The sequence below is a fragment of the Chiloscyllium plagiosum genome, chromosome 20, assembly GCF_004010195.1.
Source record: "Chiloscyllium plagiosum isolate BGI_BamShark_2017 chromosome 20, ASM401019v2, whole genome shotgun sequence".
NCBI classification, from domain to species: domain Eukaryota; kingdom Metazoa; phylum Chordata; class Chondrichthyes; order Orectolobiformes; family Hemiscylliidae; genus Chiloscyllium; species Chiloscyllium plagiosum.
The window spans coordinates 1,765,226-1,790,839 of NC_057729.1; the positions used below are offsets into that span (position 1 = coordinate 1,765,226).

The window sequence follows — 25,614 nt, forward strand, 5'->3', positions numbered from 1 at the left end:
ACTGGCAAATGAAATGGAACTCTGAACTGAGGAAATGAATGGTTAATCAGCAACATTTTTAACATATAGGGTGAGTCCTTTGATCCAAAAGTTTAAAAGTATATGCTGATCCAGATTAGGTTGTAGGGATTAACCCTTGTACTGCACAAGGATCTCTGATTGCTTTAGGAAATGCTGTAATGAAACTAATGGGCACAATGCATTAATCCACTGTTGCAAGGAGCCTCTTAAGAAAATGGTGGGCAGGTGTACATCCTTTTGACAAATCAAAATGGGATATGGTTCAGGTTCATTTTAGAAGAAATTTGGGGTTGGATCGGTCATGCATTTGCAATCGACAAGAAAGCCTGGGATTGAAATTAGATAATTTGGTCAAAATCAATGTCAGGACAAGGTTTGGTGTGATACAGGGTTCGTTCTAAAATATCAAGAGTTAGGCTGGGGAAGAGCCTGAATTACAGTTCATAGAGGAGGCCATTGTGCCACTTGAGCATTCTTTTTTTATATTCATTCATCAGATGTGGGCTTCATTGGCTCCAATCCTGGCAACATCCTGATAAAACTCTTTTACACACTTTCTAAAGCCTCCACACTCTTCTTTGCCACTCTCAATTCTTCCTCCAAGTTGTGATTCTATAGCTGGTAGGTTGGGAGCAGCACATGGTAATCGTAGAATCTCTACAGTGTGGAAACCCTACATTATGCCCAACAAGTCCACACTGACCCTTCAAAGAATAATCCACCCAGACCCATTTGCCTACCCTATTATTCTACATTTACCCCTGACTAATGCATCTAACCTACACATCCCTAAACACAATGGGCAATTTAGCATGGCCAATTCGCCCAACCTGCACATCATTGGATTGTAGAAGGAAACCAGAGCACCCGGAGGAAGCCCACACAAACATGGGGAGAATGTGCAAACTGTACATAGACAGTCACCTGAAGCTGGGTCCCTGGCACTGTAAGGCAGCAGTGCTAACCACTGACCCATAGGAAGTTTCTTTGACTTGATATCAGGAGACGTATTGGGCTGCCAGAATCAATGTTGAGAGCTCGTAGGGCAACTCCCTGTTGAATCTATACCACTGTGATACCTTCTCTGCTCATGATGGTAGTGTCTCTGACATAATCTGTAAGATGCAACTCTCTGAGTATGGTTATCTACACCGTTTGCTTTACTAATCTGAGAGATACTCTCTTACATTTGACAATAACCCTCAGATATTTGTAAAGAGGACTTTGGAAGTCTCAGCACCCTTTTCCTTGATTGTTTTTTTTGCCCGGGTTGGTGCCAGATAGTCTGTCTGGTTTCATTACACTTTAGTGGTTGACACTGCTGTTTGGCTAAGTGAGTAGTTCAGAGGGCAACTGAGAGTTAACCACATAAGATTTCCTACCCTAAAAGGTTTCGTGAGTCAATTGGGTTTAATGGTCATCATCAGACTTTTAATTAGATTTTTGTTTTAATTCAGTTTCCGTATCTCTCTTTGTCGGATCCTAAATCCAGATGACTAAAATATTGAGATCAGCGATCTGAAGAAGGGTCACTGGACTAAAAGTGTGAATCAATGCTGTTTTTGTTTGTTCCCCAAAACATTCCTTGAGTCACTAAATTACTAGTCCAGCAATGATCTACTTTTTGAATGCGATGTAGTGATCAGAACTGAATAGAGTTTTACAAATATGATTTAATCAAGGTTGTATATAGCCATGCAATACTTTCACTCATTTGAATTTGACTCCTAAAATGGTGAATTTTACGCTCAAGAGTTGGGACATCAGCTGTGCTGTGTGTGTGTGTAAAGTTAGCCATGATGATATCAAGTCATGAACCTGACATCGACGTGTCTGGTGTCATATTGTGGGAATGCAGATTCCATTGGTCTTCTCAAGATGCGATTTGATTGCTTGGAGCACTCAGGTGACAGTCTGCACTATGCACCTGAACTCTAGGTTGTTATTTGCTGTTACATATTGCACAACCTGGCCCTGCACAGAGGACAATATCACAATGGCACACCAGTGAATACAGACACAGTTGAACCAATTTCTCCTCATTGGACAGTCCTGACATTCTCAGTATCAGCCAACTCTGCTGTGCTGTCTTAGTGAGGGAGAACAAAACTGCACACAATATTCCAGGTGTGGTCTCACCAAGATCCTGTATAATGACTGCAGTCAGACATGTCTACTTTTGAAGTTAAATCCTCTCGCAATAAAGGCCAATGTATTATTTGCCTTCCTAATTGCTTGCTGTCTGCTTTCATTGACTGGTATACAAGGACACCAGGTTCCTTTCTGCACCTACATTTCACAATGTATCACCATTTAAATAATAATAAAAGCCTTTCTGCTTTTTTTCAAATGAAAGTATATAACTTCACATAAAGTCACATTGTACTACATCTGCCATGCATTTATTGCAGTACCCCTGTAGTCACTGCCTGTCACACAGAAAAAGACCCACCATTTTTTTGTCAGAGTCACTGGTGCAGAAGATGCCCTTTGGCCCATCAAGTCTTTATAACTTTGTACCCTTTGTACAAGATTTGTACACCCCAATCCAACACCAGCACCTCCAAATTATAAAGGTCAAGTCACCACAGTTTCACCAGACTGTAGGGCCGCTTTCTCATTAGAGAAAGACAAATGATCATGGTTTAATTTGAATGTTGCCAGACCTCAGGCAAGGGGAGAGGTTGAGAAAGAAAGTCCTTCATGATAACCTCAGCAGTGCATGTACTGAATCCACACTGTTGGTGTCACTCTACATCACAAATCACCCAACCTAGCCCAATCAAGTCTTTGCCACCAAAGCTACACTAAATCTACTCTACTGTCACTTTCCCGTACAAGAGTTATAGCCTTGAATGCTGTGACATTTCAAATGCACATCCAAGTACTTTTTTTAAAATTATGAGCTTACCTACTGCAACTATCCTCTCAGGCAATGCGTTTCACATCTCCATCATTCTCCAGGAAGAAGTATTTTTCCTCAAATCTCCACTAAACCTCCTGTATCCACTCCAATGCAGTGACATTCTTCCTACGATGTGATGATCAGAAATGCGCTCACTATTCCAGCAGTGGTGTAAACAAAGTGTTATTCAGCTTCAGCAGAACCTCCCTGGAAAGTGTAAAAAAAACTCTGAAAAGTGTAAAAATAGATAAGTCCCCTGGGCCAGATGGGATTTATCGGAGGATTCTCTGGGAAGCCAGGGAGGAGATTCCTGAGCCTTTGCCTTTGATCTTTATGTCATCATTGTCTTCAGGAATAGTGCCAGAAGACTGGAGGAGAGCAAATGTTGTTCCCTTGTTCAAGAAGGCGAGTAGAGACAAACCTGGTAATTATAGACCAGTGAGCCTTACTTCAGTTGTAGGTAAAGTGTTGGAAAAGGTTATAAGAGATAGGATTTATAATCATCTGGAGAGGAATACATTGATTAGTGATAGTCAATATGGTTTTGTGAAGAGTAGGTTGTGCCTTACAAACCTTATTGAGTTCTTTGAGAAGGTGACCAAACAGGTGGATGAGGGTAAAGCGATTGATATGGTGTATATGGCTTTCAGTAAGGCATTTGATAAGGTTTCCCAGGGTAGGCTATTGCACAAAATATGGAGGCATGGGATTGAGGGTGATTTGGTGGTTTGGATCAGAAATTGGCTAGTTGAAAGAAGACAGAGGGTGGTAGTTGATGGGAAATATTCATCCTGGAGTTCAGTTACTAGTGGGGTACCGCAAGGATCTGTTTTGGGTCCACTGTTGTTTATCATTTTTATAAATGACCTGGATAAGGGTATAGAAAGATGAGTTAGTAAATTTGCAGATGACACTAAGGTTGGTAGAGTTGTGGATAATGATGAAGGATGTTGTAAGTTACAGAGAGACATAGAAAAGTTGCAGAGCTGGGTTGAGAGGTGGCAAGTGTGAGGTGATTCACTTTGGAAGGAGTAATAGGCATGCAGAGTATTGGGCTAATGGTAACATTCTTGGTTGTGTAGGTGAGCAGAGAGATCTCAGTGTCCAGGTGCATAGAACCTTGAAATTTGCCTCCCAGGTTGATAGTGTTGTTAAGAAGCCATACATTGTGTCAGCTTTTATTAGTAGAGGGATTGAGTTTCGGAACCATGAGATCATGCTGCAGCTGTACAAAACTCTGGTACAGCCACATTTGAAGTATTGCATCCAGTTCTGGCTATCCACATTATAGGAAGGATGTGGAAGATTTGGAAAGGGTTCAGAGGAAATTTACCAGGATGTTGCCTGATATGGAGGGAAAGTCTTATGAGGAAAGGCTGAGGGACTTGAGGCTGTTTTCATTAGAGAGAAGGAGTTTGAGAGACGATATAATTGAGATATATAAGATAATCAGAGGGTTAGATAGGTTAGACAGTGACAGCCTTTTTCCTAGGATGGTGATGGCTAGCAAGAGGTGCATAGCTTTAAATTGAGGGGTGATAGATATAGGACAGATGTCAGAGATCGTTTCTTTACTCAGAGAGTACTAGGGGCATGCAATGCACTGCCTGCAACAGTAGTAGACTCACCAACTTTAAGGGCATTTAAATGATCATTGGATAGGCATATGGACAAGGATGGAAAAGCGTAAGTTAGATGAGCTTTGGATTGGTTCCACAGTTCGGCGCAACATTGAGAGCCGAAGGGCCTGTACTGTGCTGTGATATTCTATGTTCTATGCTCTTATAATTTAAGCCTTCACTGATGAAGGCAAGTGCTACCCTATTAACCTCTGTCCTGCCACTATCTTCAAGGGGTTTGTGATAAAACACCCCGAGCTTCCTCTGTTTCTGTGAACTTTGTATTGTCCATTTCATTGCATATTTTGTTGTTACTTTTTTCAAAGTACATCACCTCAGTTTAAATTCCATCTGACCAATCCATTTTTGTCCTCCTGTCACCTAAGACCATCTTCCTCACTGTCTGTCATCATCTTGCCAACCTGCATGCCTGACACCCTTTTTAGCGGACCTTTTTTTTTTCTTTTACATATCAAATTTAAGACATACAGTGTTGTGGTTGCTATCATTGAAAGGTTCCTTTCCTTTCTGCCACCTTGAACAGCTGTCTGACTTTATTGTCTAAAATAATGTCCAACTCTGCACTATCTCTCTAGGACCATCTACATGTTGATATTAAAAGGTCTCCAGAGTGCATTTGAAGAAATATGACCCCTCTAAACCTTTCATAATATGAGTATCCCTATTAATATTGGGAGTTTGAAATCCCCTAATACAGTTGCCCTATTATTTTTCATGCCTCAGTGAATTATCTCCATATCTGTTCTTGCCTCCTCGCTATTTGCAGTTTATAATACACTCCAAACAGTGTGAATGACACATTTTTATTCTTAAGCTCCACCCACACAGCCTCATTGATGATGATCCTTCCTTACTGCAGTAACTGATTCCATAATTACTAATGCAACACAACCTCCTTTTTTACACCTTTTATGCAATAGCAGTTTGGGTTTTTTTTACCCAGGCTATCTCAGCTAGTTGTGGACTCACTGTTTTCAGACATCGTGTGAGGTTTGATATCCACAGATGTTAGAGTTATACTACATTTATTCTAAGGACCATCTCTGTATTGCATGTTACACAATCCTTGAAAAAATTATCCGTCCAGTCCAGGATGCACACAAATGGGGCAAGTCTAACCAATCAGCATCACGATAATACTTGGTCTCACAATATTGTTGCAAAGGAATAGGGGTGAGCTTTTAATGGTGCTTACACAAACTACTATATACCCAAGCCAGTGCTCTGTTGTATATGCCCAAAAGGTCCAGATTGCCATCCAGTTCCTGTAAGGATATAATGTTTAGGTCCTCAGGTGTTTATAAAGGATAAATCGCGTCCCATATTTCCATCATATTTTTCAATTTTTGTATCATCCCATCCATGTCGAGCGTAAGAAATAGGAACAGGAATAGGCAATCCATCCCTCGAGCTGGCTCCACTGTCTGGTGCAATCAATGTTGATGTCATCTCAGCTTCAATTCCATAGGAGAGCCCTTGTCCATCTGCATTGGGATTTATAAATCCTGGGCCTATTGAGGATTAAATTTCTTGGTCATGTAATTTGCAAAATTACTGTTCACGTCTGGTGGTTGGTGGATATCTAATTGTTCAGTTACTTCATCCAGTCTCCTGTTTCCCCCTCCTCCCTTTCTCAGTTGAATGTGTTTACCCAGGGTGAAGAAAGATGTTTCCATCACTGTGGAATGTTGGTGCTTCTCAGGCTTTTACCAGCATGTCCAAACCTATCATTACCACAAACTTATAAAATATCAACATCGGCTCCCGTTGCCTGGGTGAACCATTATGTACCTTTAACTGAGTATAATGTTTCTATTTACTATCCCCTTTCATATCCACAGTTGCACACATATCACACATCATAATGGTGCACATTTGCCTCATGGTCCATGCCATCTGGAGGCAAACCCGACTCGGTCTAGGTTAAACTTTACTATGATACTAACTTCTACTTGGGGAATTCACTGTTGTTCTTCAGATTTATCCTTCTCCATATCTAGTAATGCTTCTCTATCTCTGACCTCCTGCTTCAGATCATGCAATTATTTGTCCATTTTCCCCGCACAGTCCCACACCTTTTCCTCAGGGTAACAAAATTTCCTCTTCGCAAAATTATCGCTTTGGGTGATTGCATGGTCTTGCCTTTACCAGCTCAAATATTTGGCCTAACATTTGCAGTGGGAAATTGTTGGAATCTACAGTCAAGGATAGGGTCACTGAATACCTCGAAAATTTTCAGTTAATCAGGGGCAGCCGGCATGGATTCATGACAGGTAGATCACAAGACACTTGAAACAAAGATAGGTTGAAGGAAGGATGCTGTTGAGGAAGTCGGGAGGCTGCTGGAGAGTGAGCAAAGAAGTGGCAGATTGAGTCATAGAGACCTGCAGCATGGAGACTGACCCTTTGGCCCAAACTGGTCCCTGCCAACCAAAATGTCCATCTACACTAACCTCATTTCCCTGCAATTGGCCCATATTCTTTTAAATCATTCCATCCATGTATTTGTCCAAATGCCTTTTAAATGTTGTTCATGTACCCGCCTCAACCACTTCTGCCAGCAGCTCCTTCCATATGCGTACCATCATCTGTGTAAAAATGTTGCCCCTCAGGTTTCCTTTTATTCTTTCGTCTCTAAGCTTAAACTGATGCCCTCTAGTCCTCAATTTCCCAACCCTGGGAAAAAGATTGAGTGCACTTACTCAATCCATGCCTCTCATGATCTTGTACACTCCTATAAAATCTCCCTTCAATCTCCTATATTCTAAAGAAAAAAGTCATAACTTGTCCAGCCTCTCCCTATGACTCAGATTCTTGAGTCCTGGCAACATCCTTGAAAATTTCTTCTGCACTCTTTCCAGCTTAATAACATCCTTCCTATAGCAAGATGACCAAAACTGAACACAATACTCCAAGAACAACCTCATCAATATCCTGTACAACTGCAACATAACTTCCCAACTTCTCTACTCATTGCACTGACTGATGAAGGCTAGTGAGCCAAAAGCCTTCTTCACTGCCCTGTCGACCTGTGACTCCACTTTCAACAAACCATACATCTGAATTCCAATGTCCCTCTGTTCCACTGAACTCCTTAAGGCCCTACCATTCACCGTGAAACTCCTGCCATAATTTGACTTTCTAACATGCAAGACTTCACACTTATCTATACTAAACTCCATTTGCCATTTCTCAGCTCTCTATCCTAACTGATCAAGGTCCTGCTGCAATTTCTGATAAGCTTCCTCACTGTCCACGATACTGCCTATTTTAGTGTCAAGGTAAACTGACTAACCGTACCTCGTATATTCTCATAGAATGCAATGTTGGAAAGTGTAAGGCCATGCACTTTGGTCGAAAAAGTAGAGGTGTTTTCTAAGGAAGTTGAGAGTTTAGGATTCTCTTAAGGTTAACATGCAGGTTCAGTTTCAAAGATTCATACAGTACTGAAAAGGCCCTGTGCCCCATTAAGTCTGCACTGACATAACTACTACTAAAGGTGCAATAATCTCAATTTCCTGCACTTTCCCCATTCCCTGAAAATTTTGAAGGAATGAATTAATACCCACTTGGAAAGGCATGGTTTAATTAGGGATAGTCAGTGTGGCTTTGTCAGAGGGAGCGCTCATCCAAATATTTTTTAAAGGTTGTAAGATTTCCGGCCTCCATAACTTCCCAAGCAGTGCATTCCAAATTCCCACCACCTGCTGAGTGAAAACGTTTTGTCCCAAATCCTTTCTGAATCTCTTGCCCATTACCCTAAATCTGTCCCCTGTTGTGATTGACCCCTCAACCATGGGAACAGCAGCTCTCTATTCACCCTGTCAATACATCTCATAATCTTACACACCTCAATCATTTACCCCCTTAGTCTTCTTTGCTATAAAGAAAACAATCCAAGATTATCTAGTTTCTCCTTTTAGCTCAATTCCTCCATCCCAGACAGTGTCCTGGTGAACCTCTTATATACCCCTTTTCATGCTATCATTCATGCAGTGAGGTGACCAGAACTGCACACAGTACTCCAGCTGTGGCCTAACCAACACTCTGTACAGCTCCAACATTACCTCCTTGCTCTTAACTTTTTGCCACAACTGATTAAAGCAAGTGTACCATATGCCTTCTTAACTATCCTATTCATGTGCTCTGTGAACTTCAGGGATCCATGAATAATTACCCCAAGAACCCTCTATACCTGTAACATATCAAGTGTCCTGCCATTCATTAAATACTCCCTTATCTTGTTTCTTCTTCCAAAATATATCACCTCACACTTATCAGGGTTAAATACACTCTACCACTGGTCAGCCCATCTGACCAACTATCTATATCTTCCTAAAACTTACAACCACCTTCTTCACTTTTAACCACTCTACCAATCTTAGCGCCATCTGCAAATTTGCTTAACATTCCCTCACGTTTTCATCTATATCATTTATGTACATAACAAACAATAAGAGTCTGCTGTCATTCAAACATCCTTGTACCACTACCCTTTGTGCCCTATTGCAAAGCTAGTTTCTGATCCATGTCACCAAGTTTCCCTCAATTTCATGTGCTTTAACCTTCTCAATCAGTCTCCCACATCAAAAGCTTTTCTAAAATCCAGATAAAATATATCAACTGAACTTGCCTCATCCACACTCTTGATCATATTTTCAAAAAAATTGTAACAAATCTGTTAGGCATGACCTCCCTCTGACAAAGCCACACTGACTATCCCTAATTAAACCATGCCTTTCCAAATGGGTATTCACTCCTTCAAAATTTTCTCTAATAGTTTCTCTATCACTGAGGTGAGACTCAGCAGTCTGTAACCTCTATCACCCTTGAAAGGTGGGACCACATTAACTGTCCTCCAGTCCTCTGGCACTTCCCATGTGAAATTAAAAATTTGTGCCAGTGCCTATGCAATTTCCTGCCTCACCTCCCACAGCAGCCTGGGATACAATTCATCCAGGCCAAGGGATTTGCCTGTTTTTAAGGTGGACAGAGCCTCCAACACCTTCCATTTCCTATGTCAAACTGTGCATGTTCCTGACTGTAAAACATCATCAGTTGGCAGTTACAATCGTTCACTTCAAAAGGATACAAGAGCAGAGATGTACTTCTGAACTTGTATAAGGCTCTGGTCAACCACATTTGAGATATCATAAGCAGTGTTTGGCCCCGCATCTAACGAAGGATGTGCTGGTTTTGGGCATGGTCCATAGAAGGTGTACAAGAATGATCCTAGCGGTGAAGGGCTTGTCATATGAGGAGCGATTGAGGACTCTAGGTCCTTAGTTGATAGACTTCACAGATACCAGTCTTCTGACAATTTGATTCATTCCACGTAATGTCCAGAAACGGTTGGAGACACTGTACACTGTAAAGTCTACAGGCCCTAACAACTATCTACCAATAGGAAGAAAGTGAGGACTGCAGATCCTGGAGAGTCAGAGTTGAAAAGTGTGGCACTGGAAAAGCAAAGCAGGTCAGGCAGTATCCAAGGAACAGAGTTGCCACAAGGCATCAACATTGACTTCATTAGTTTCCAAATCTTCCCTTGCCCCCACCTTATCCCAGGTACAGCTGTCCAGCTCAGTGCCATCCTCTTGAGCTGTTCTGCCTGTCCATCTTCCTTCCCACCTATCCGCTCCACCTTCCCCATTGACCTATCACAATTACCACCCACCCTCATCCACCTACTTTCCTCCCTCCCTATTCCTGATGAAGGGCTTATGCCCAAAACGTCAAGTCTCCTGCTCCTTGGATGCAGCCTGATCTGCTGTGTTTTTCCAGCGCCACACTTTATATTCCAACATTCTGAGGGCTTGTAATCCAGAACTTGCCGCTAACCCAGCCAAGCTGTTTGAGTACAGTTACGACACTGGTATCTACCCGACAATGTGAAAAGTTCCCCAGGTATGCCCTATATATAAAAAAGCAGGACGAATCCAACCCACCCAGTTACCACTTCAGACCTTTACTGTCAATCATTCATAAAGTGATAGAAAGTGTCATTAACAGTGCTGTCAGCACCTGCTCAGCAATAACCTGCTCTGTGATGCCCAGTTTGGGTTCCACCAGGGTCACTCATTCCTACCTTGGTTCAAACATGGACAAAAGAGCTGAATTTCAGAGGTTGAGATGGGAGTGACAACCGTTGAGATGAAGGCTGCATTCAACCAAGTGTGGTATCAAGGATTCCTGGAAAAACTGGAATCAATGGGAATCTGGGGACAAACTCTCTGGTGGTTAAAGTGATAGCTGATACACAGGAAGATGGTCGTGGTTGTTGGAGGTCAGTCATTTCAGCTACAGGACACCTCTGCAGGAGTTGCTCAGGATAGTATCCTGGGATGTTCACATTGCAAAATGTTCATTTGCAACTCCTCAGAAACTGAAGCAGTCCATGTTCAAATGTATCAAGATTGTACAATATTCAGGGTTAGGCTGACAAGTAGCAAGCAATATTCGTGTCACACAAATGCAAGGCTGTGACCATCAGCAAATCACCATCTCGTGAAAATCAGTGGTGTTATTTTGACTGAATTCCCCCACTATCAACATTCCAAGGGTTTACCATTGACCAGAAACTAACCCGCACTCACCACATAAACACAGTGCCTACAAAAGCAGATCAGAAGCTAGGAATACTGTGGTGAGTAACTTACCTTGTCACTCCCTAAAGTGTCCACCATCTACAAGGCACAAGTCAGGAGTGTGATGGAATACTCTCTACTTGCCTGGACGACTGCAGCACCAACAGCACTTAAGAAGCTTGACACCATCCAGGACAAAGCATCCCACTTGATTGGCACTATAGCCACAAGCATTACCTCCACCACCGATAGTCAGTAGCACCAGTGTGTATTATCTACAAGATGCACTGAAGAAATTCACCAAAGATCCTTCCAAACGCATGACCATTCAAGGACAAGGGCAGCAGATATATGGGAACACCATCACCTCCAAATTCCCCTCCAAGCCACTCACTATTCTGACTTGGAAATATATCATCGTTCCTTCACTGTTGCTGGGTCAAAATTCTGGAATTCCCTGCGTAATGGCATTGTGGGTCAACCTATAGCAGGTGGACTGTAGCGGTTCAAGAAATCAGCTCACCACCACCTTCTCAAGGGGACCTGGGTGCAGGCCAGTGAGCAATGCCCACATCCTGCTAATGAATAAATTTTTAAAATACAAATGATTTGGTGAAGGGACCAAAGATGTGGTAGCTACATTTTCCCGTGGTATATAGATGGGTAGGAAAAGGTAGTAAAGAAGACATAAGGAGCTGAGAGAGGTTATAGATAGCTTAAGTGAATGAGCAATGATCTGACAAAATGGAGAACGATGTGGGAAAGTGTAAAATTTTTCATTTTGGCAGAAACAATTAAAAAGATGTATGTTATCTAAATGATGAGAGTTTGCAACGTTCTGACAGGCAGAGTAACTTAGTGCATGAATCACACAAGGTTAGCATGTAGCTACAGCAAGTAATCGGGAAAGCTAATTTAATGCGGAAGAGTGTGAGGTCATTCACTTTGGAAGGAACAGAAATGCAGAGTACTGGGCAAATGGTAAGATTCTTGGTAAAGTACGTGAGCAGAGAGATCTCGGTGTCCACGTACATAACTCCTGAAATTTGCCACCCAAGTTGATAGGGTTGTTAAGAAGGCATATGGTGATGGCTAGCACAAGCCGGCATAGCTTTAAATTGAGGGGTGTTAGATATAGGACAGATGTCAGAGGTAGCTTCTTTACTCGGAGAGTAGTAGGGGTGTCAAACACACTGCCTGCAACAGTAGTAGACTCGCCAGCTTTAAATGGTCATTGGATAAATATATGGATGAAAATGTAATAGTATAGGTTAAATAGGCTTCAGATTGGTTTCACAGGTCAGCGCAACTTTGAGGGCGAAGGGCTTGTACTGCGCTGAAATGTTCGATTAAAATGTTACATTTACCATGAGGGGAATTGAATACAAAAGTAGTAAGTTTATACTTTAGTTGTTCAGGTACTTATGAGACTGCATCTGGAGTACTATGTACAATACTGGTTATTGTATTTGCAGAAGAATGTTAATGTATTGAAGCAATTCAGGGAAGGTTTACAAGATTAGTATCTGGACTGAACAATTTCCTTATGATAAAAAGATAGACAGGGTAGGTTTGCATCATCTGGAGTTTAGAAGAGTCTATGATGATTTATTTGAAACGTATAAGATCCTGAGAGGACTTGAGCAGGTGGATATGGCACCTCAATAAGAATCATAGGTTAAACATAAGGTATAGAATTAAGGCAGAGACGAGGAAACATGTCATTCACTTGGATGATTTTGAAACTTCGGAATTCCCTTTGTCAAAAAACAGTGGATGTAACATCTTTAAATTTTTTTAAAAATGTTTTTATTTTAAAAAAGGATTTTTTTTTTCAATATTACAACTAATACCAAACCAAGCAATTCAAATTAATATTAAATATTAATTATTAATAATGACAAACCTGCTAATTACATAAATAAATATCAACTAATAACTAAGCTTAAAAAATGTCTTAGCAATAATAATAATGATAATAGCCATAAATAGTAACCATAATAACCATAATTAACCACAGCTCAGCAAAACAAACCAAAGCCCTCGATCATTGAACGCATACGTTTATACATATTCATATGTTCATAGTTCCTCCCCTCTGGATACGAGATTCATTACATAGAATTGCCATGGTTATGTTAAGGCTCTTATTAGTATGGCGGACAAATCTGTACCCAGGTAGTCCAAAAAGGGCTGCCGTATCTTACTAAAATTCTGAGTTTTATGGTGCACCATACTGGTAACAAAGTTCAAGATGATGTGCTCCATGACTAGCTTACACCAGCCTGCCAGCCCTGGGGGATTGGCCAACACCCTCCCTAATAGAATGTTCTTTCTGGCACAAAAAGTGAGGATACTGAAAAGACTTTTTTTGTCTGCATCTAATGAAAGTGAGTTAACAAAGCAAAGAAAAGAGATACTGGGTTCATCGCCACCTCCATCCCCAAGGCCTTCTCGATTTCGCCTACCAGCGCTTCAGTATGCCTGCAGTCTGTGGCAGGACCAAAGACAATGAGTAAGCATGCCCATGCTCACTTTACATTTAGGACACATGGGCGATGCTCCCGCTTTAAATGTAGCAAGGCAATCTGGGCCCAGATGGACCCTGTGGAGAATCTTCAATTGCAAGGTGTGGGTCCTGTTGCAAATCAAGATTCTCCTTGCATTTTCCCAGATATCCTCCCATATTTTAGAAGAGATCTCAGTGTCCAACTTCCTCTCCCATACCCTACAGAGCCGTTCAGTCTCGTCCGAGGGACCCTCTCCCAATAGATGATAAGCATTGCTAACAGGTAAGGTACCCTCAGCACTCAACACCCTCTTCTCCATGTCGGAGCTATAAAGATCAGTTAGAAGTGTGGTCTCTTTTTGTATGAAATTTCTAATTTGAAAGAAACAAAAGAGGTCCCTACTAAACAATTCATATTTACGAGCCAACTGGACAAAAGACATCAGTGTGTCCCCTTTGAATAAATCACCCAGGGAAGACATGCTCCTAGCTGTCCATAGTTTATACCCAGAGTCCATCATCCCTGGCTGAAAGCCCGGCATACTAACTATGGGTGTCAAAAATGATGTTTTGGAAATATTGCCCTCACCCTTTCGCATTGCCCTCCACACTTTGACAGTATTGATGACTATTGGGCTGTGGCAATATTCCTTAACTGTTCTCATTTTGACTGAGAACAGTAGACTAATAAGGGAACATCTTGACTGATGTGCTTCAATGTCCAACCAAAGTGAGTGAGCCCCCTTACCCCCCCACCTCCAGGGCCAATCATTCGCGTAATATAGCAACAAGCATAACTGATAGTTTTTGATATCTGGGAGACCCACTTCTCATAGTCTGTAAGGTAACTGCAATGTAGTCAATTTAATTAGGGGGCCGCTTGCAATATAAGATAAAAGAACTAAACCAGCCGCTCCATCTTCTAAATATTTGCTTAGTAAAAAGCAGAGGAAGCATTCGCATAGGATACAACAGGTGGGGCAGAATGCTCATTTTAATGAGGGCTATCCGACCTAACCAAGAGAACGAAACCGCCTCCCATCTGCAACGGTCTTGTTTGATTCTGTCGAATAAATGGGCAAAATTAGCTTTGAATAGCCAATCAAAAATGGGAGTAATAAATATATCTAAGTAGAGAAAGCCCTTCTGCACTATCTAAAAGGGAACCAAGATTCACCCTCAGGATCAGGCATTCTCGGGCGACCATGGGGATGGCCTCAACTTCGCAAATTGATCTTATAACCCAAGAAGCCATGCATTATATCAGGTGTGGCACAGAGACTGTTGGGTTTGATAAGAAGACAAGAATGTCATCCACATACAGTGCGATCTTATGTGACTTTGTCTCCACTTCTGGAGCAGTTATATTGGGATCCCTGAATATTGCCTCTGCCAGCGGTTCAAATACCAATGTGAAAAGCAGCGATGACAAGGGACAGTCCTGTTGACTGCCCCTACAAATATTAAAATTGCTTTATCGTACACCATTGGTGAGGACCGTGGCAAGAGGATCACTTTACAAAGCCTCCACACACCTGATGAAGTCTCTACCAGACCAAACCACTTCAAAGTATGAAAAGGATATGGCCACTCGACCCTATCAAATGCCTTTTCCGCTTCTAAGGAGATCACCAATCTCTGTATCGATCGCTGTTGACATACTTGGATCATGTTGAGTAATCTCCTGACATTATCCGTCAATCTGTGACCTTTTAGGAACTCTGTCTTGTCCTCCTTAATGATGGAGGATGGTACAGTTTCTAGCCTTAATGCCAGAGTCTTGGATAGGATTTTGAAGTCGGCATTCAGGAGTGAAATGGGTCTACAGGAAACACAGTCTTCCTGGGCCTTCCCTATTTTAATAATGAGAGAGATTTTCGCCTCTCTTAGAGATGCTGGGAGGAGATTGTGTCTATATGAGTCATTAAACATACTAAGCATCAGCCCTGACAATATACTTATAAATTCCTTATAGAACTCACTGGGGAGTCCATCAGCACCCAGTGCCTTTCCATCCTGGACCTGCCCCACAGCCTCCTACACCTCTTGCTCTGACAATGAGCCATTGAGGAAAGACTGTTGTGCAGCGGTCACTCCCGGAAGGTCCAAATTCTTTAAAAAACTTCATCCTAACCCACCCACTCTCACAACTTTCAGATTGGTATAATAGAGAGTAAAATTTCCGGAATGCTGCACTAATCCTTTTAGAATTGTAAGTCACATTTCCAGAGTCTTCTCTGAACAAAGTAATGGCCTGGAGGGGCACTGTTTTTCCTAGCAAGATATGCTAGGTATTTGCTTGGCTTATCCCCATTCTCAAACAGCTTTTGACTTGCGAATGTAAGCTCTCTCTTGGCTGTCCATGTGAGCATGGAGTTCAGCGTAGACCAAAGTATTGTGGACCCTCTGTAGTTCAACCAGTGAGGGCCTGTCAAAATATGCCTTTTCAGCTACTTTCAGGCAGACCTCGAGCAAGTGTTGCTGCTCACTCATCCATCGCTTCTTCCAGGCTGAATAGGAAATAACCAACCCCTAACATGGGCTTTAGCTGTTTCCCAAAGAATGGGTGGGCTACTGGCTGAGCCTGAATGAATGCCTAAAAAAGCCCTGAACTCAGTCGAAAAGAATTTAATAAACTTGCTATCCTTAAGGCTGAAGGGATCCAGTCACCAGTGCCTCAAGCCTACCACCGTATCCTTACTCTTAACCATTAAGTACACTGGGGCGTGATCAGAAATAGTGATATTGTCAATTGTACATGACACCACTGAGCCCAGATGTGCTGTGAGGGTCAGAAAAAGATCAATTCTGGTATGGCATTTATGTGGTTAGAAAAGAACATGAAGTCCCTGCCAGTAGGGTGAAGGTGCCTCCAAACGTCTACCAACTCCAATTCAGTACACAGATCCCTTAATTGTTTAGATCGCAAAGAAGGTATTAGTGGGCTGTGAGCAATCTGCCTACTGTAGGTTCTATGAGACAATTGAAATCCCCTCATACGATGATATGTTAAGATGCAAGGTTAACCAGTCTAGAAAGTGTGTCTGTCAAGAATTTAAGGGTTGGGCCGGGGGACAGTAAACATTTAAGATCCCGTATTCTCCCCCATGAATCAAAGCTTTAAGGATTTCAAATCTCCCTTGCATGTTTTTAATGCACTCTAATAACTTAAATGGGAGATTCTTTCTAACTAAAATGGCCACCTCTCTACTCCTCATATTGAAAGATGAAAAATAAACCCAGTCATACCCATTTTGTTGCAGCTTTAAATGCTTTTCATCATCCAAGTATGTTTCTTGTAATAAGGCAATATCCGCGCTCTCCCTTTTAAGGCTGGAGAGTACCTTCTTCCTCTTGACAGGTGAATGACTCCCCTTAATATTCCATGTGCACCACTTAAATACACCTTTAGCCATTACTTCCATCGCACCATTTAGAGTCCAGGATGGACAACCCCAAACTACATATCGCTGAGCTTTAATGCAAAAGATTCCACAAAACCCAAAAACCACATAGACTAAAATAACTACTGCCAACAAATCTGCAAAACTTGGAAAAACTGCAGCAAAAACTGAAAAACAAAAAATCGTCAAAGGCGCTGATTGAAGGAATTTACTCCCATACACCTACAACCCGACTAACCATCCCAAACACCCTCTCAACTTCTACCAGCTTGGGTCGTGACAAGTACACCCTACCACCCAGTAGAGAAAAAAAACACCCAAAAGCAAGGTTAGTACAATAAACAAGTAAACTAAAAATAAATATGTCACCCATCCCTTAACATAACTTAGAGATTAAAGATAATACTCTATCCATCCCGGAGATCGTTTCACGCAACTTATTACCAGAAAAGGGACTCCACCAAGTCCTTTTTAAAGAAGACAAACCCAAACAGCTCTGACCTGTACGCCTATTCAGCCGTTCATCTTAAGTCAACGTGTCCACAAAGATCTTCACTTCCTCTAGCAAGTTGAACAAATGTATGGATCCATTTTGATTGATCCGAAGCACCTCTGGATATCTTAAAGATACTGGATCCCAAGCTCTCTCAATCTACTCTTGATGCCATCGTAGGACTTCCTTTTCCAGACCACTGCCACCAAGAAGTCTTGAAAAACCATGACCCTGAAGCTGCCACATACCAACACCCTTGAACCCTCCCTGGGCTCTAGAGGCTTCCATGACTCTCTGCTTGTCTTTATAATGATGAAACCTCACCAGGACAGGACCTCACCTGGATTTCATGCCATGATCCGGTGGGCTCTTTCAATTTTTATCCTTCCCTTCTCAACCTCCAAACCAAGGAACACCAGGAACCACCTCTTGAAAATCTCCACCGGCCACTCACCTTCCGTCCCCTCCAGTATGCAGGTTCTTTCTTCTGCCCCTATTTTTGAGATTGTCCTGTGTTGTCACTGAGACATGGTTAAGAGAAGGGCAGGACTGACAGCTCAATATTCCATGATACAGAGTCCTCAAGTGAGAAAGAGAAGGAGATAAAAGAGGAGGAGGAGTCACAATTTTGATTAGAGAATCTATCACAGCAGTAAGAAGGGATGACATCTTAGATGATTCCTCAAATGAAGCCATATGGATTGAAAAATGAGCAATCACATTGTTGGAAGTGTACTATAGGCCCCAGTCTCAGAGAAATAGAAAAGCAGATATGTAGGCACATTTCAGAAAAGTGTAAAAGTAATAGCGTGGTGCTGGTGGGGGATATCAACTTCCCTAACCTTAACAAGGGTAGTCATTGTGTGAAAGGTTTGGAGGGAATGGAATTCTTAAAATGCATCCAAGAGAGCTTTTTAAGCCAATAAGTAGTAGATGCTACAAGAGAATTATCAGTGTGGGAACATTTTGCAGACAGCAATCATTGCTCCCATTAGATTCAAGATTGTTATGGAAATGGACAAGGGTGAACCTGAAATCACATTACTTAACTGAGGGAAGGCTAATTTTAAAAACATTTAATATGATTTGGCTGTAAAGGATTGGGAATAGATACTGTAAGAAACAAACTCAATAAAATTTTAGACGAGACCAACAAATCTGGAAACAAGACAATTTATTACGAACTTACAAGCACCAGCCTCAATTGCATAAGCAAATGAAACAAATTAGAACTTAGGTTAGTGTCCAGTTATACCCTTTGAGCTGAGTGAGGTCATCTCTCCAGACTCCTAATTACCCAATCTCTCTTACTATTTCACCTCTACCCATTTATGCTCCACGCCCATTGCCCCTTTCTTTCAAGTTGGCAATTTCCCTCTTGCACGTGCTGTCATAAGGCTAAACTCTTATCTCGATGTTCTCCTTTGTAACTTCTTTCATTATCCAAAGATACATTCCATTCTTGTACATACATCTTAACAATGTATCTTTTTCGTGCTTCGCTTATATGTTTCAGTAATCTTAGTTTCTTGCTGAAACTGTTATTTTAAACATTATGGTAAAAGGAATTATTTTCTTTAATAAATCTACATTAAAGTTAGTACTTAATTATCCATAATTATGCACTGAAAAGTAGAGATACTCTTCCCTAAATACCTGCAGAGTTAATAGTTCTCTTGCTGTACCCCTTTTCTGTATGCTTTTTCTATATTTGCAAAAACAACACTTTACCCCATTTCTAACAATACGTTTGGGTAAATCTCAAAACAGTGGGGGGCATTCAAGAAGGAAAATTTTTAAAAAGTGCAACCATCGAATCCTGACTGCCTCGGACATCAAGGTGTAATAACTCCACAGAGGCAGGTGTTGCGTCAGCAGGTTACCCTTTATTTACAGGTGAATAGTACTTAACACTAGTCCAGCTTCTTCACAGCCAGCCCTCAGAATGAATCGAACCTCTGCCATATCTGTCAGCCAGGGCTCCCTGATTGGACCAGGTTAACAGCAGCAATCAGAGAACTCATATTCTGTGAGGTTCCCCGGCTGATCTCATTACAATTACTATATCCCACCCCCTTCTAAGTCCAGGGACTTAACCGGTTCTTTTTCCTATAGCCTGTCCTGGAGCATTTTCACATTTGGTCTGGTTCCTCCAACTCAGCGTCATATACAGACAGTGTGTACCAGATGGTAGCCTGCCTCTTACACACTCAGTGTCTTGGAAGTAAATTATTCTCTTCTTCAGGCAGTAAAGGTATTGAAGCTATGACATCTACTGTGTCTATCACAGACTTTGAGGTTTCTTCAATGTTAGGTGAAGGGGGAGAACTCTCAGGCTCTGATAGCCTTTCCGGCTGTTCTGCAGGCCAAGGTATGGTTTGCTCTTGCCCTGTTTGCTAGTTTGTAACTTTCATGTGGTCCACATATTTGTTCAGGACCATCTCACCTACGCAAACTTTATATGTCATGGGATTTGATCGTGCATCGACCATGCAGGGCCATTTCTTTGGTTTCAGCACCAAACTTCATCCCCTGAAGTAAATTGTCTCTTTCTTCAGAGGAGTTGTGTCTCCAGCATTTGCATTCATGATGCCGTTTCACCTTTACCCCCAGTTCGAGGAAAGTCAGATTCAACCTGATGCGAAGTCTTCTCCTCATTAGTAATTCTGCTGGATCTATCCCTTTAGTTGCATGAGGTGGGCTCATAATCAAATAGGAATGGCACAGTTTGATGTCGAGCAAAGCTGAAGGCTGTTTCTTTAAGGAGAAAGTGAGGACTGCAGATGCTGGAGATCAGAGCTGAAAATGTGTTGCTGGAAAAGCGCAGCAGATCAGGCAGCATCCAAGGAACAGGAGAATCGACGTTTTGGGCGTAAGCCCTTCTTCAGGAATGAGGAAAGTGTGTCCAGCATGCTAAGATAAAAGGTAGGGAAGGAGGGACTTGGGGGAGGGGCGTTGGAATTGCGATAGGTGGAGGGAAGTCAAGGTGAGGGTGATAGGCCGGAGTGGGGGTGGAGAGGTCAAGAAGAAGATTGCAAAGTGTTGGGCTACGGGGTAGTTGGGTTGGTTGGTCCGGGTGTCCCAGAGGTGTTCTCTGAAACCCAACCCAACCACCCCGTAGCCCAACACTTTAACTCCCCCTCCCACTCCACCAAGGGCATGCAGGTCCTTGGCTGTTTCTTTAAGCCTGCTTTCAACATTTAGACTGCTGTTTCCTCCAGACTATTGAACAATGTATTGTATGGAGCTGTCCTTGTTATGCTGAATGCTTTTCAACTTTAGCAAATACTCAAATTTCCTGCTGGTAAATGATTGCCCGTTGTCTGGGGCCAACACTTCTGAGAGCCTGTGTATTGCAAAAGATGCCCACAGCTTTTCTATCCCGTCCCTGTGCTTGACGAATAAAATCTATGCCCATCCAACTACTTTGAGTGGGAGTCTACAATGAACGTCAAGCCCATGAAAGGGCTTTGTCGATGTATAACCGAGTCCAAGGTTTTCCTGCTCTTGCCACGAATGTGGGAGAGCTGCTGCAGGTAATTTTTATTGTTGACACCCTGGGCACTGCCCCACAACACAGCTATGTAACCATCCATTCCTGGCCACAGGACATAACTTCTTGCCAACTCATTTGAGACAACTCAGGATGACCATCGTGGAGTTTAGCCAGTATCTGTTGCGACCTTTGCTCTGAACAATCACTGTTGGTCCCCATAATGAATTTAAGTCTTCTATGGTGATCTGGGTCTTGCAAGGTCCAGAAAGGTTTTAATTCTTGTTTTGATGGCCCTTTTGTTTCCCTCATCACTACCAGCTGTTTTAGTTTTGCCAGGACTGGATCTTTTTGCGTCCACAATCTGTTATTGTCAATGGTGACCCAAAGGGTGTCCAGAAAGTTTAAAACCAGAACGGACTGTTCCAGTGGCGGCACCACCGATGGTGTATCTGCCAGTGGAAGGCAGTTCAAGGCATCTGCATTTGCTACATGGCCTTCTGGATGGTGTTTCAACTTGTGATTGTACACACTTAGAATGAAAGCCCGTTGCTGAAGCTATAAGTGGCAGGGGTTTGTCCTCTTCAAACATCCCTAGCAAGGGTTTATGGTCTGTTATAATTACAAATTTACATCCATCAATGTATTAGTGGAACTTACTCACACCAAAAGTGAATGCCAAACCTTCCTTCTGTTATGATGCGGAGGTCGAACCCTTCTGCTAATTAAAACCAAGCACCCAGAAAAGCTCACCTCACCTTGTAATTTGCTAATCTGCCTAATTTCCACTAAATATAGAAAAATAACAATTTATTTTCCTAACTCTAACTGAACACTAAATACTTTACAGGAAAAGGTACGTTTTGATAGATAGTGCCTTCTGAGATTTCTTTGAGGGCAAGATGTTTATTTCTTCGAATGGCAGTTTCTCTCTGGATCGATGAGCAGTTGCTCTGACCAATTTTCAAAATGCCCTTGTATTTTATATCCCTCAACATCATACCCTCTCATTGGTCTGATGTTGTCAGTATAATAAATTCAAACTCAGTTGGATTTTGGTATCCTGGGCATAATTTAAATTAATTGGTTAAATTTGAATTGTCATCAAAACAGCAATCAAAACTCAGGTAACCATTTCACAGCCAATTGTCACATATATCTATTTTGGAACAGCCCGTCTGTTAACTGTTCCGTATACTGGCGGCTGTGGCTATACTTTAAGACAAACAGTGTTTTCTGAATTTAAAGTGACCATACACTCTTTCAACTTCATAGCACTTCTCTATCAGGGTGTATTTGCATTCTGCATCAGCTAAAGTCCAGGAAGCATACACTTTTGGTCATTCTTCTCCATTGGGCCATCTGTAAGCCAATACTATCCTGATACCATATGGGGAGGCATCATATATCAGAACCAGATCTTGCTTGGGATTATGGTATCCCAACACCTTAGACGATGACAGCTGCTTCTTCACTTCCCTATAGGCCACATCTTGGCTGTGAGACCATTTCCAAGGCTGACCCCATTTTCAATAGCTGTTGTAGGGTGCCAGAATAGAGACCAGGTTACCATTATTATTCACCTGTTCAAGGAAAGATCTAAGCTCTGGTACAGACCTGGGAGCCAGGAAAGCTTTAATTACCCTATCTTTATCTTCCAATGGGTATAACCTGGTCCTGTTGACTCTGTCCTTGGAGAAAAGTCTAAGGACTATGTCCAAGTTCTCTTTCGGTCTTTCCTGTTATTAACATGCCATTCAGACAAATGACAACCTGGGGTAGATCTTGTGAAATGTTCTCCATCGGTCACTGACAAATGACGTAAAGTGATGATACCCCAAATGACAATTTCATATATTAGTTTTAGCCTACTTCTGGGAATTGTCATCTAACCAGATTTGCAGGTATCCATGGCTCATGTCCAACTTCATGAAGGACAGTTCCCTTGCCAGCTTTGCGAATAAGTCCTCTGTGCGAGGGATTGGGCATTTATCCAGCTGGGAGAAGCAGTTTACTGTTTGTTTAAAAGCCTCAGAAAGGCAAACTGACACATCAGAGTTTACAATTGGCATGACCCGTTCTGTCAGTTCTGCACTAATTTGATAATTCCTTCACTTTCCAGGTTCCTGATTTCTGCCTCTAGTTTTGCACTTAAGGCAAATGGCACTGGGCGGGCCTTGCAAAATCATGGGAATTGCTTCCTGCGAGGTGGCCTTGGCTCTTTTGATAGTCTCCAGACCTTCCTGAAAAACTTTAGGGTATTTAATTCGGACTTCACTCAGGCAGCTGTTTTCTAATTGAAAAATGTGGGCCCAATTAAGGTAAATCTTTCTCATATGAGACCAGAACCGAAGTTATATATTTGATCTGTAAAGGTTCCTTAGTATAGGTTCTCAGTCTAGCCAAAGTCTGACACAGTCCACAGCCAATTCCATTAAAGGCTGGTTGTGCCATCACTGATACAGCTACAACAGGGTGACCATTTAACCAGATGTTTATTTTGACTGGTTCTGATTTGGATATTGCTAACTGTATGGTGGGATTTCCAGGGTGGGCACTCTCCTGAATACTGGCCTATGAGTTCTTTTACTCAGTTTTGGTCCAATGGGACTCTTTTGCTGACTCAAGTCCCACGCCAGCCCAGATCCTGAAGAAAATGTTAACCCTTTGGCCAAGGCTTGGCTTTGTTTTTTTAGAGTCCTTCTACTGAGTAAGGTGATGCAATTGCCTTCACACAAGTGGTGTCCCCAAGCTCAGTCAACATGGTGAGGGTGTCCACTTCCATTGGAATATCCAGTAATTTATGTGCTGCACCAGCTGCATTTTCTAATGACAAAATCATGTATAGTGCCTGTTTGAAGTCCAGTTGGGCTTCTGCTAGTAGCTGGTTTTGCATGGTTACATCATTGTTCTCACGTGCCAGTCTCTCAGCATCTCTTTCAGGTTTAAAACAAAGTCACATGCCTCTGCCAGTCAACTTAACCTCGTCAACATCCCGGACACGCACTCCCCTATTCTTGAACTGTTGAATAAAAGCAATAGCATCTCAGAATTAGAGGAGGCTTGGAGTCATAATGTTCCTTAACTAAGTCCATCAACTCTTGAAAAGTTTCAATATCTGGTACCTCAGGAAACACGAGGTTCCATAACCAAAAACGTGGGTTCACAAGCTGTCAGAATTACCCATTGCTTTTCATCTGCCCCAATGTATTTGCCTGGGTAAAATAATGCATGCTTTCCACACCGGGCCCAGTCTTCCACAGCAGAATTGAACGTGTAAGCTTCCCAAATGATGGCATGATGCCAGAATGCTTACCCCAATTGAAATTGTTGGGAGCGAATTTCTTGAGCACATTTTTTCTCTTGTCACTACTGTAATAACTCCATGGAGGTCAGTATTACATCATTAAGTCGCCTTCTATTTACGCATGCATTTTATTTGACACGAGTTTCCTCAAAGGCAGATCTCAGAGTGAACAGAACCTCCGACACTCCTGTTTATCTGTCAGCCAGAGCTCCCTGATTGAGGCTGTTAACCTGGTCTAACCAGGAAATTCATTTCCTGTGAGGTCCACCCAACTGATCTCATTAGAATCACTATAAAAAAACTACATTATTGGATTAAGAAAAGAACATAGAATGCTTACTGCAGATATTGAGGGCTCAAAAACAACAAAAGCTCTAGAGTAGTTTAGAATGTGCAACAGAGAACTTAAAAGGGAGGTTGGAAGAGCTAAAAGGAAATATGAAAGGACACTGACAATTAAATACAAATCCAACATTGTTTTACAGGTACATAATAATAACTAGGGAAAGAATAGGACCACGTAGATATTTGTGTATAGAATCAGAAGTTGTGTGTGTGCTTAAATGAATACTTTCAGTCCCTGTTCACTAATGAGACAGATGATAAGAGTGTAGGGAATCAGGGAGAAAATCTGTGATACAATTAAATAAATTAACATAGAGGTTCTGAGTGGTCTGGCAGGCTTAAATTCAATTAAACCTGCAGATCCAACAGAAATGTATCCCATACAGTTGAATGAGACAAGGGAGAAAAAAGAAGGGGTGCTTGCAAATATTTTCAATTCTTCTCTGCCCTCAGGAGAGGTGCTGAAGGATTGGAGTATAGCCAATGTGGTACAATTATTCAAGAAGGGAGCAAGAGATACACCAGGAATCTACAGGCCAGTCTCGGTGATGGGGAAACTATTGGAAACAGTCTGAGGGACAGATTTAATCTGCATTTGGAGTGGCAGAGATTAACAAGAACAACCAGCATGGTTTTGTTAAGAGGAGGTAAAGTCTGACCACTAGACAGGTTCATAGCTCCTTGAAAGTGGAGTCGCAGGTAGGTAGGATAGTGAAGAAGGTGTTTATTATGCTTTTGAGTACAGAAGTTTAAAGTCATGTTTTGGCTGTACAGGAGATTGGTTAGAAAGTGAGGTCTGCAGATGCTGGAGATCAGAGATGGAAATGTGTTGCTGGAAAAGCGCAGCAGGTCAGGCAGCATGTAGGGAACAGGAGAATCGACGTTTCGGGCATTAGCCCTTCTTCATTCC

General features: G+C 42.0%; 1 protein-coding gene across 1 annotated transcript in view; it reads left to right on the forward strand.

Moving 5' to 3' along the window:
• Nucleotides 1-25,614, forward strand: part of sycp2 (synaptonemal complex protein 2) — a 57,202-nt gene that overhangs the window by 13,143 nt on the left and 18,445 nt on the right. The window lies entirely within an intron of this gene.